Source organism: Monodelphis domestica, chromosome 6 (assembly GCF_027887165.1).
Source record: "Monodelphis domestica isolate mMonDom1 chromosome 6, mMonDom1.pri, whole genome shotgun sequence".
Lineage (NCBI taxonomy): Eukaryota > Metazoa > Chordata > Mammalia > Didelphimorphia > Didelphidae > Monodelphis > Monodelphis domestica.
Window position 1 is genome coordinate 293,631,277 of NC_077232.1, and position 13,672 is coordinate 293,644,948.

Genomic DNA, 13,672 nt, shown 5'->3' on the forward strand with positions numbered 1-13,672 from the left:
ATTTTATTTATTATCTTTCCCTATTAGAAAATAGCCTTCTTAATGCAAGATACTTGATGTCTTGCTTGTTTTTAATTCCCAGCACCAGGATGGCTGGTTGGAGTGTGTGGGGTCTCCTGAAATGTTGTCAAATGTCCCCTGTTCTTTTTAAGAAAATAGAGAAGCATATAAATATATATATATATATATATATTTCTATCTAAAAATACTCACTTCTTAAGAGAAAGAATGAAACAAACCAACCTATTTTTGTGTTTTATATAAAATGTTACCAAAAAAACCCCCAATACATTTTTGAATCCTTTTCTTTAGGCTGCTGGTTTTGCATGTTTCTGAGTGATTAGTTTGCTGGGGGGAAAATGTGAGCCACTGTGCCAGTCCAGTCTATAAAGGACTGAACCAGCAGCCCCTTGATGCATTACTGGAACCACTGATGTCCTTTATGCCTTCATTTTTGGTTTCTTGCTTTGTTTTTGAGTTTACATTTTAATAGCTCACAATATCTAATCATGCTTTGTGTAAAGCAAAGCTGAGCAATGTCCTTGACAATGTCCTTCATGGACAAGCTGTTTGGACCTCAGTATCAACCCCTTCCCCTAAGTCAGGCCACTCACCCAAACTAAGAAACACATAAACACTTGGCCTATTAAGTGCTTAATAAATATTTCTTCTGAAAAGGAAAATAATCAGGTGGAAAATCTACACATTAGTACTCTTTGATAAAGGTCTGATATTAAAGATATATATAGGAAATCAACAAAAATATAACAAGTCAAGAGCTATTTCCTAACTGATAAATGTTCAAAGGAATACTAAAATGTTATTTACAATTTTATGAAAGATTGCTCTTAGTTACTAATAAGAGAAATGCAAATAAAAATAACTCTAAGCTTCTATCTGTATTAGGAAAATTATTCTTTACTTCTATCTGCCATGCCTGTTTTCCCATTTATTGTAGTTGATTCTTTATTTTATACATGCTCATCATAATTTAGCCTAAGGCATAAAGATATTTTCTTAATTAGATATAGTAAGGAACACAATTTACATGTTTTTCATTGAAGACAAATAAATCCATTATCATAAACATGCTTGCAAAGTTGGCAAACTTGTTTTTTTCAGATACTTTATATCACTGCTCTTTCTTTTGATCCTCATGACAAAGAACTGGAACTTAAGGGAATGCTCATCAATTGGGAAATGGTTAATAAGTTGTGATTTATTATTATGATAAGTTACTATTTTGATATAAGAAATGATGAGATGGGTGAGTTCAGAAAAACCTGAAAAGTCTCATATGAATTGATGCAAAATGAAGTGAGCAGAACCAGGAGAACATTGTAAACAGTGATAGTAATATTATACTGATGATCTCCTCTGAAAGACTTAGCTACCTACCCCCCCAACCCCTTTTCAATGTAACGAGCCAAGAAAATTCCCAAGGACTTATTACAGAAAAAAACTGTCCACCTCACAGAGAAAAAACAAACAAACTGAGTGCAGAGTAAAGCATATTATTTTTCACTTCATTTTTCTTGATTTTTGGCAACATAGCTAATATGGAAATGTTTTGCAAAATTTCGAGTTTCCAGAGCTTATTATATTGCTTGCCTTCTCAAAGACTGCTCGAGGAAAGGAAAGAATTTGGATTTCTAAATTAAAAAAAAAAGAATGTTAATTTTGTTTTAAAGACAGAAAGAGGGGGACCCTATCTTACAATAATGACTTTATCTACTAATGGCTCCCATGTAAGTCGTCTTACAAATATCCTTATTTTATCAAGGTGGATGAAATGTTTATGTATGTATGTGTGGTGTGGGTGTATTTTTCTTTACCCAAACCCTCTCTCCTTCTTCAATTTCCTAGGAGATTCCTACCTACATCTTGATATTAACATTGAATCAGTCTTTGAAGACCTCTCTACTCTGCTGACTGTTCACTAAAACCTCCTTAACTTTCTATCCCCTACAAAGTTCCTTATTTTAATTGATTAACTTTGCTGTTATTTTCCTTGACAGCTTGATATTCATTATTCTGTAAAGTGAAGGAATCTCCAGCTGTGCAGTTGATAAATAAACCTTGAACTACCTGCTTGCTAAATAGAGGACTCCTTGGTTGTATCATAGTACCGTACCCTGTAAAGCCAGAAAACAAAGATAACAAAAGCTAGAAATAGCAAATATCAGGAGATGATGAAAGAAAAGCTTAATAATATATTTTGGTGCAACTGCTTATCTGACCAACCAATTTTTGGAAGTAATTAGGGATTAGTGAAAAAAAAAGGGGGGGAGTTGTGTATCTAAAATTCCTTTACCCCTAGACACAAGAATTGCAAACATTTCCCACTTTCTGTTTTTAATACTGTAGCTTTTCACTCATGATATTTTATTTTAAAACCATTTCAGAATTCATTCTTTCCTCATATTGACATTAATGACATTTCTCATCTACCCAAAGTAAAGCAAAAATGACCATCTGCAGAATTCTCTTCTTAGAAAAGATAAGAAGGAAAGGAGGACAGTTAATGCAGCACATTATTTCCCACCATGGTTCACCAACAACTGTAATGTTTTTCATGGCTCTGTCCCAGCTTAATTCCAGGGCTACTAGGAAAGCTAATTAATTCTATCATTAAAGTAAGACTCTGTGTCTCTGGGTAGACTGATTCATATCACTATTTATAATAAATTCATGTTTTTTACCACTTATCCTGAATGTTGATTTACTTCAAATGCTTGTGGACCACGAACATGTCTCTGAACAGAAATCTGAAAGAAAAAAAAACATATATAAACATCATGTTGGGGTAGTTTTCTCAAATCCAAATGATTAAAAATCCTTCTCTTAAAAGACACTGTGTCTTTAATGCCTCCACTGAAATATAATTTTTAAATGATCAAAAGAAAACCTTGAGTTCCCTTCAGAGAAACATAGAATATGAAATATCAGAGCTGGAACAGATCCCAAAGGTTTGGTTAATTAATGAAAAATGTCACCCATATATCTTTCCTGAAATTCCACATTGCATGAAATTAAAGGTTCACTTAAGTGTGTATATATTTGGTATAAATTATAATTTTTAAGTGCTTCCATTTCAAAATTGGCGAGGGAAAATGACTGTGCATAGGTATACCTAGAATGAGGAAATCCAGAGTTCAAATCCAGTCTAAGCCATTTATTAGCTTTGTGATCCTAGGCAAATCACCTAAGGTTTGTCTGCCTTAATCTCCTTATGAGTAAAATAGAGATAATCATAGAACCTACCTCTCAGGGTTCTTGTGAGCATCAAATGAGATAATATTTGTAATGTGTTTGCCAAATCTTAAAGTGCTACATAAATGCCAGCTATTGCTATTAATAGAATCACAAAATCCTATTTTCTCCACATTCATGAATATTACATCTCCATGTAGTCTTAACTCAGGATATAATTTCCTTTAATTTGATGCATGTTACTATAGCATTTCAATCATCCATGATTCATTTCACACACACACACACACACACACACACAGACACATCGTTTAATCCAAGGTAATATCTGTGTTTTCACTCAGGGAACCACAGAGCTCCTGGTGTGGAGCAGCCTAAGCCTCATCTGCAGCTCCTGCAAGAGACTTACCCCAAATACCAAGCTGCCTGAATTCTGCATATTCTGTTGCTTTCTAAAGCTTGCTAGATTTCCAAGGATCAAAGGCAGCTGCATGAGAGGTTGGATATAAGTCAAGCTCCCTCTCATCAACCAAAAATAGCAGGAATATACCCCCCAAAAAGACAGAGAACAGGCACTCAAATAAAGGAAATAGGAAAAATCTTCACAAGAGACTGAAGATGAGAGAGACTAAAGAAATGAATGAGCAAAACAAAACCTAGTAGAATGAAGAAATTCCAATTTAATTCAATTAAAAAGCATCCATTAATCTCAACGTATATGTAGGATACAGTCCTAGGCATTGGGTAAACAAAGACAAAAAAAGAAAAAAAGGAAGAAAATAGCCCCCGAGCTCAGGGGTCTTACATTCTACTCCGCTAGAATAGGAGAAAACACTTCTAGAAGAGAATAATTCAGAAACCACTGTATCTAAAACCTAAGAAAGGACAATGAAGAATTGTGACTCTTCATTGTGAGTGAAAAAGAATTGGAAGAAGGGATATGGAGAAACATTTGAGATAATGGAAAATTGTGAACTGAATCCTTTAGACTGCTTTTGCTCTTTGTTGTATCCCCAGTGTTCAGCACAGTGACTGGTACATAGTGATAAGATATTTTTGTTGACCTGATTTTTTATCCCCAAAGAGATTATGTGCCATATGTATAGTAATTAGATGTAAATACACAAGAGAAGAATCTATTTGCAAAAAAACAACGTATATGAATTATCACCAGAGAATATTCTTGCAAAGGGGTCTCCCCTACTGTCCTCCCCCCCCGCCCCGGCCTTCTTGCATCCCTGACAATAATAAGCACATGCAAAGGTGAAGGCCTTTTAAATATTTTGGTCTATAAGCTCCATCTGAAGGTAGGGACCCTGATGGCTGTAGTGGTTCTTTAAAAATAAAATAAAATTCTGACCCTATAGAAAGTGGCAGCAGACAATTGAATAAAGGAAAGGGAAGAGAATAGAGGAAGAATTATGAAGGCTGAAAATTGAATAATCCTTTGTGGGTCTTCAAACATTATTCAGAACTCATGATGAAAGATAAAATGCTGTGAATTTCCTAGAAATTATAGGCTAGTATCAAGAAATGCCAGGAAGGAATGAAACCAAAATAAGATTTAAAAAAGGTGACATTAGGAATGAATGTAGATCAGAAATTAAAGCTGTTCAAATGGTACTCCATTAAATATACATAAATAATTAGAATAAGAAAATTTGAATTAATAATGGAGAATGCCTCTAAAAAGTAGAAGCTAGAGGAAAGATAAGTAGATTTAGAACAATAACAACAAAGAAATGGAGAACAATTTGGCAAAAGAGAAGCAATAGGCCACAACAGTAAATCATTTTAATACAAGTCAAAACAATTGACCTTCAGAACAGAATAGAGATGATAAGTCAAGAATTATAGGCCTCTCAGAAGAATATGACAAAAAAGAAACCATGAATATAGAAAACAGGAAATAATACAAGAAAATGGCTGAGAAAGTCTGAATAAGACAACAAAGCATCAATCAAGAGGATGTACACATTATGGCCAGAATATGGTCAAACTTCAATGCTGTAGTAGTTAAATTCAATAATTTTAATGAAAATAACAAATTGTGCAGGCAGTCAGAAAATAGACCTTCAAATATGATGAAAAGGAAATTTGAATAACATAGGATTAGTTCTCATGAGTGAGAAATTGCAAAAGCTAATAGAATGGTATATTCCACAAAGAAAAAAAAAAAACCTAAAGCAGAAACTCTGAATGGCAAGCCTGAACTTAATCGCTAATGGCTAAAAAATAGATGTTCTAAAAAGACAGGCACGTTCTTATTAAAACAAAAACTAAATCAGACAGAACATAATATTTAGCTTGCAATCATCGAACAAAGCAAAGGTAAGAACTCCTATTATTAATAATAATTAGCACTTATATAGTCCCTTTAAGTTTGGAAAGTCCTTTACTTTGATTATCTCATTTCATTCTTCCTAATTAATTGACAAAGCTGGATTTTATTTTGATCCACATTTTGCAGAAGAAGAAACCAAGACTGAAGAAACCAGGCTGGCATTGAACAAATAACTGAGGCAGGATGCAAATTCAAGTCTTCATGGCTTCAAGTATGGTGCTCTATCTACTACTGAAAACTTCTGTCTCTATAAGGTATGAATAAGTAATTAAATGAATTACATTCTGTTTAGAGGTTAGTGTTGAAGAGAATTAAGGAAGGGGATAAGAGAGGGGGAAGATAATAAAGGAAAAGCAGAATAGAGGACTGAAGAAAGGGGAGAGGGGGGGGAGAACTCTAAGGCAAAAGAATGAACAGAAAACAACTAATGAAGGGGAAAAAAAATCTCAGAATAATGACTTAACAGGAATAGGAAGATTAATTCCAGTGGTGGAACCAAGATGGCGGAGTAATCCTTAGCTATTATGAGTAATCTGTGCTACCATGATAATCCTCTCCGACCAATGATTAAAATATTGCCATGAAATGAATACATGAAAGAACCAACAAGGAGACAGAGTGAAACAGAATACAAGCAAAAAGACTCCAACAAGTTATCATGAGGATTATTCACTATGATCAGGTGGGATTTATACCAGGAATGCAAGGATGTTTAATATTAGGAAAACCATCCACATAATTGACCATATCAAACACCAAACCAACATAAGTCACATGACTATCTGAATAGATGCAGAAAAAGCCTTTTACAAAACACAACACCCATTTCCACTGAAAACACTAGAAAGTATAGGAACAGAAGGGCCATTCATCAAAATAATAAACAGTATATTTTTTAAACCATCAGCAAGTATCATCAGCAATGGGGACAAGTTTGAAACCTTCCCAATAAGATCAGGAGTGAAGCAAGGATGCCCATTAACATCTCTATTATTTAATATTGTTCTAAAAAATGCTAGCAATAGAAATTAGAGAAGAAAAAGAAACTGAAGGAATTAAAGTAGGCATCAAGGAAACTAAACTATCACTCTTTGCAGATGATATTAGTAGTGGTAGTCTCTCGGTGATTGAGAATGACGATTGTCTTTGTGCAATTTGATCTACGGTGTACCCTCATGTGGCTTTCGAGTCCGAAGGCTGAGGCGCACAGTTTGTGGCACATGGAGCATGGGACGCCAGTTGTTACGGGAGGTGTGGTTGTGGCCTGGTGTCGGCGTTCACGCGCAGTGGCAAGACATCGACGTTGCTCATCTTCAAAGATGGTGGCGGCATGGTGAATGTGGGTTCGCTAGCTGCTTCTGACAGAGGCAGCGAGTTCTAGTTGCTTTGGTGTAATGCCAATCCACTTCAAGTTGAACTTTAGCTGATCCTTGAATCTTTTCTTTGGTCAGCCTTGTTTCCTGAGTCCAGCTGACAGTTCACCATAGAATACCTGTCTTGGTATTCGCTGTGGGTCCATGCGGATGACGTGTTCAGACCATCGTAGCTGGGTTTTGAGGACCAGGACTTCGATGCTGGTGGAGTTGGCTCTGTCGAGGACTTCCTGATTGGTGATTCAGTCCTGCCATCGGATCCTCATGATTGACCGGATCCTCATGATTGACCGGAGGGAGCGTTGGTGGAATTGCTCCAGCTGTTTCATGTGCTTCCGGTACAGTGTCCATGTCTCACAACCATACAGGAGCGAGCTGAGGACCACTGCGTTGTACACCTTGAGCTTCATCGCAGTGCTTACACCACTGTGTTGGAGGACTTTGCAGCACAGCTGCCCGAGTGCCTGGCTGGCCTTTTGGATCCTGGCATTGATCTCATGGTCTAGGGACCCGTCGTTGGCGATGGTGCTGCCCAGGTACTTGAAAGTGTTGATGTTGGAAAGCTGAGTGCCGTCGATTGTAATACACGACTGGTTTGTTGGCCTCCCTGGTGCAGGTTGGAACATCACCTCTGTTTTGCTGAGGCTGATAGTCAGGCCAAACAGTTTTGTTGTGGTAGAGAACCTGTCCACAATGGTTTGGAGATGATTTTCTTGGTGGGCCATGAGAGCACAGTCATCTGCAAAGAGAGCTTCCAGGATGAGTCTCTCTGTTGTCTCTGTTTTTGCAGTCAGGCGGCGAAGGTCAAATAGTGAGCCATCCAGTTGGTATTTGATGTAGATGCCCAGGTCTAGATCCATCACAGCATGTCGTAATACTTGGGTGAAAAATAGGTTGAATAGTACCGGAGTGAGGACACAGCCTTGTTTCACGCCATTGGAGATGTTGAAACGATCAGAAGTCTCTCCACCAGATAGGACTTCCCCTGTCATGTCGACATGTAAGAGCTGGATCAGTTTGACGAATTTTGCTTTGCAGATGATATTATAGTATTCTTAAAAAACCTCAGAAAATCAACTAAAAGACTAGTGGTGGGGGCAGCTGGGTGACTTAGTGGATTGAGAGCCAGGTCTAGAGATGGGAGGTCCTAGGTTCAAATCTGACCTCAGACACTTCCCGCTGTGTGACCCTGGGCAAGTCACTTGACTCCCATTGCCCAGCCCTTACCACTCTTCTGCCTTGGAGTCAATACACAGTATATTGACTCCAAGACAGAAGGTAAGTGTTTAAAAAAAATAAAGTAAAAGACTAGTGGAAATAATTAACAACCTTAGCAAAGTTGCAGGGTACAAGATAAATCCACACAAATCATCAGCATTTCTATGTATATTTCCAACAAAATTTAGCAGCAGGAATTAGAGAAACTCCATTTAAAAACACTCTAGACAATAGAAAATATTTAGTAATTTATCTACCAAGACAAACACAGGAATTATATGAACACAACTACAAAATACTTCTCACAATTAAAACTAGGTCTAAATAACTGGAAATATATTAATTGTTCATGGGTAGGATAAGATAACATAACAAAAATGATAATCCTACCCAGATTAATATACCCTTTCAGTGTCATACTTATCAAAATGACGAAAAACTTTTTTTATGGAATTAGAAAAATCATAACAAAGTTCATCTGGAAGAATAAGAGATCAAGACTATCAAGGGGAATTATGAAAAAAAAATATAAAGGAGGGGGGCCTTGCAATACCAGATCTTAAATTGTGCTTTAAAGCAGTGGTCATCAAACAATATGGTATTGGCTAAGAGACAAAAGGGTGGATGAATGGAATAGATTTGGGGTAAATGACTTTTTGCAAGTTCACATTTGATAAGCCCAAAGATTCCCGCTTTTGGGACAAGAACCCACTATTTGACAAAAACTACTGGGAAAATTGGAAAAAAAGTATGGGTAAAATTAGGTTCATAACAACAGCTTACTCCCTATACCAAGATAAATTCAAAATGGTGAAATGACTTAAATATAAAGGATAAAATCATAAATAAATTAAGTGAACATAGAATAGTATACCTATCAGATCTGTGGGAAAGGAAGGAATTTAATACCAAGGAAGAGACAAAGAACATTAGAAAATATAAAATGAATGACTTTGAGTATATCAAATTTTAAAAGTTTTGCACAAACAATGCAACCAAAATTAGAAGGAAATCAACAAATGGAGAAAACATTTTAATAACAAAACTTTCTAACAAAGGTTTAATTTCCCAAACATACAAGGAACTAAGTCAGTTGTACAAAAAATCAAGCTAATACCCTATTGATAAATGGCTAAGGGACATGAATAGGCAGTTTTCAGATAAGTAAATCAAAATGATCAATAAGCAAATGAAAAAGTTTTCTAAATCCTTCCTGATTAGAGAAATGAAAAAAAAACAACTCTGAGATACCACCTCACACCTAGAAGACTAGCCAATATGGAAGCAAAGTGATAAATATTGGAGGTGATGTGGCAAAATTGGGACACAACTACACTGTTGGTGGAGTTGTGAATTGATCCAACCATTCTGGAAGGCAATTTGGAACTATGCCCAAAAGGACTTTAAAAGACTGCCTACCCTTTGAACCAGCCATACCACTGGTGGATTTGTACCTGAAAAAGATAATAAGAAAAAAATACCTGTACAAAAGTATTTATAGGCATGCTCTTTGTGGTAGCAAAAATTGGAAAATGAGGGGATGTCCATCGATTCAGGAATGGCTGAATAAATTGTGGTATCTGATGTTGATGGATGATGATGATGATGTTGATCCTATCATGCTGAAAGGAATGATGAACTGGAGGAATTTCATGTGAACTAGAAAGAATGCCAGGAATTGATGAAGAGTGAAAGGAGTGGAACCAGGAAAATATTGTACAAAGAGAATGGTAAACTGTGGCACAATGAAAAGTAATAGACTTTTCTGCTAGCAGCAATTCAATGACTCAAGACAATCCAGGGAAACTTATGAGAAAAAATGCTATCCACTTCCAGAGAAAGAACTGTGGAAGCAGAAATGCAGAGGATAAATACATGATTGAGCATGTCGTTCAGTGGGGATATGATTAGGGTTTTGATGTTAAAAGATTACTGTAAATATCAATGACATGAAAATAGGTTTTCAACAATGATACACATATAACCCAGTGGAATTACTTGTCAGCTCCAGGAGGGAGTAGGGAAGAGGGGTGGGAAAAAATCATGACTCGTGTAACCATGGAAAAATATTATAAATATTTTTTAAAATAAAAAATTTGTAATAGGAAGAATCAAGAGAATTGCCATTCTGGTGTTTAAGGATTTTGGAGGGTTGAAGTTTCAAAGGTGGTAGTTTCATAAATGAGAAGCAAGATGGTAATGGAAGGAATGGACAGTGAATGCATCCCACCCCAAGTCCATAGTTAGAGTAGGAAGGAATATCAACTTGGGAAGAGGCTAAAGGAGAAAGAGATTGGTGCTAAAATCAGAGAACTATGACCAGAATAATGTAAAGGGGAACTCACTCTAGATTACAACAGTAGCAGCAACAATCACATTCATGTAATCCTTTAAAAAAAGTCTTTTGCATTAAACATGTGAGGGATACAAAGAGTATTAAAAGGGGGTATGTGTGGAATAATGCTACAACCCATAATTCAGAAAGCCAAATCCAGATTATCTTGGAAGAAGAGAGAACCAATATATAGAATAAGGAGCAGGTAGGTGGCACAGTGCCCTGGTTTCAGACACATCCTAGCTATGGGACTCTGGGTAAATCACTTCACCCTGTTTGCTTCAGTTTCCTCATCTGTCAAATGAGCTGGAGAAGGAAATGGCAAACCTCTCTGGTATCTCTACCAAGAAAAAAATCCATATGGGGTCACAGACAGTTGGACATGACAGAACAACAACAACAAATAGAGAATAAAGCAAAGAAAAACTACTTGTAAAGGGATGCAATGAAAATGGCAAAATGAGCAATTCAAGGAGAGAAGGGCATGGAAGATTTTAAACTAAGAGTTGAACTAAGAGGACTATAAAGGGAAAGGGAGAACTAGCTAAAGAAATAAAAAATATTTTTAGCAAAATCAAAATATTAGAAAAAGAGAGGTAAATTGTGGGAAGGAAGGCTGGGGCAAAAAGAGTCTGTTGGAAGAGACTAATCTCTAATAAATTCAAATAAAATGAATCACAGGGCAAAGGTATTGATTGATAAGTGAGAAAGGAACCAAAAAAAAAAAAACCCAAACCCAGCAATTAAGAAATAAATGGAGAATATAAACCATTAATAATCATAACTTTAAAGTGTATAGATTAGCCCAGCAGCCTAAAGGTCAATTCCAAACTTCACTAAGGCCTATTCACAGTTAATACATAGTGTGTACAAAAATAGGTAGTTGGCCAGCTTTGGCCTGTGAGCCATAGTTTGTGGACTCCTGGAAGCAATAAATAAAGTGAAGAATGATAGGCATGAGTAAAAAACAAAACAAAGCCACATCCTATACTCAAGAAATATATCTAAAAAGTAAAGAACAAATTGTTGAAAAGTTTAGAGTTGAAAAACTCTTTTAAATGGTAATATTCAAATAATTGTGTGTTTCTCAGAATCACAGTGCACTTTTACACAATGAACAAAAAATGTGTTGGGTCTTTTTTTTTAAACAGAAATACTAAACATGATTTTTATAGATGTAATAATAATAGAAATTAATAGAGGATTTTAGAAATAATAAATGTGTGAAAAAGGATAACAATCAAGTACAATTAACAATATTTCTAGGAAATAGTCAAATCGGTCTTTGGATTTAAAAAAATTACATGAAAACATACTTATCCAAAATGTGAAAAAGGAAAAAAACAGGATTAATATGCCAAACTTACATTTTAAAAATGTAAATTAAACAATAAAATAAACAGAAAAGAGAAAAATCTTGAAAATTAAAGAAAGAGAAAAATTGAAATATAAAAGACCAGAAAATTATAAGCTAGGTTCTTTGAAAAGATAAACAAAATCAATAAACAGCTAACCACAATTTTTAAAAGCAGCAGTTTTCCCATTCCATGTAATTAAAATTATCTATATTCTATTTCATGATTGCCTCTATCATTTCTTTGGTTACACATTCTCCATCTTGAAACCAGCTAGCTATCTGTGAAAGGCTCCTGACCTTATTCTTCTGTTTGCTTGTTTTGTAGCCTAATTTTAGTACTGAGGTTGCATATGCATATATATGTTGAATTAATTGTGATTTCTGGGGCAAAAGACTGGTCAGAACAGTGTATGACAAATTGTTTTCCAGTTTCTCAGCAGTTCTAGCCACATAAAATTAGGTTTTGATAGCTTATTCCCAAGTAAATTGGATTATCAGGCTTTTGAAACATTGAATAGTTTTCAATTATTTTTGATTCATCCTTATTGAGTTCATTGAACTGGCCTCCTTTCTATGTTTTGCCCACTATATATAGTTTTGATGATTGTGGTGGTTTATGATATAATTTGAAATCTGGAAATGCTATCTCTACTACATTGCTTTTTATTTTCAACATTCCCCTTCAGATTCTAGACCTTTTGTTTCTCCAAAAGAATTTGTACTAAGAAAATAAATGCATTGAGGATAAGAAGTGTTTTTGTTTATTTTGACTGAATCAGTCAAAAACTTGGAGTCCCCAAACTTTCACACTTAGTCATTAACACTTAGTAAGGACTAGAAAAGGGAGTTTATGCCCTAAAAGACCACATGCACTGCCCCCACCTCACCCTGCAGTGCTAGGCAAATTGGGAGATTGTGATTGATTCCTGAGATGTGACAAGGAGAGCTAATGGGTGGAGAAAACTGCTTATAAGCAGGAGCCTCTGGGACCCTGGGCATTCGTTCTTGTGGTCTTTTGCCACCTGGGTGTGATCTTTGGTGAAATTCTTTGCAGTCTTTTGGCACCTCAGCAGATGGAGCTCTTAGATAGCTCGGTGTCTTATGAGGCTTTGGAGTTTGGCTTCTTGTTTGGGGCTTTCGATTCTGGTGAAATTTGGCTTTCTGTGTTGGAGACTTGAGTTGAAAAGGGACACTTACTTGGGTGAGACTCTTGCCTCCCTGGCATGAGAGACTGAGCTTTGTGGCTCAGCCTCTTCGCTATTGGTCTTTGGTTGTTGAAACGCCTGGCTGGAGACACTCTTGTGTGCTGGTGAGATTTTCATTCAGATTAATATTTGCAGTCAGAAAGCACTCAAATCAGGACGTAGGGTATATTTAGCTAGGCAATATTTTCTACCTCCTTCCTACATTTCCCTCTCTTACTATCACTATTTTGCTGTAATAAAGCTACTAAAGCTACTAACATACTCATCAGGTTAATTTTTAATTTTTATAAATGGTGACCATGACAAAAATTTTGTAAATTCTTATATTTGTCAAACCCATTTAAATTATTACAGAAGTGAACTCTTCAATTAGGTAAAACATCTTTGTACTAAATTTCTCTACATAGGGAACTCATACAAATACATAAGACCAATGATCATTCTTTCTCCAATGGGTTAAAGGATATGAACAGTTCCCTAGAGAAGAAGAAACAAGTACTGAAAGATTTCTCCTTTACTTTATTACATTACACTTATCACCATAATCATTGTAGGTGCATGTCTTGTCCAACTCCACTCTCCTCAAGATATGAAGCTGACTTCCGGTTAAGATGGCGGCTTAGAGAA

The 13,672-nt window shown here is 35.9% G+C and overlaps 1 protein-coding gene across 1 annotated transcript in view; it reads right to left on the reverse strand.

The window, feature by feature from the left end:
* The window catches only part of SGCZ (sarcoglycan zeta), a 613,518-nt gene that overhangs the window by 395,834 nt on the left and 204,012 nt on the right, over positions 1–13,672 (reverse strand). Inside the window, exon 2 of the mRNA XM_001364245.4 lies at positions 2,703–2,768. The gene's annotated coding sequence lies outside the window, so the exon portion shown is untranslated. The remainder of the gene's footprint in view (positions 1–2,702; positions 2,769–13,672) is intronic.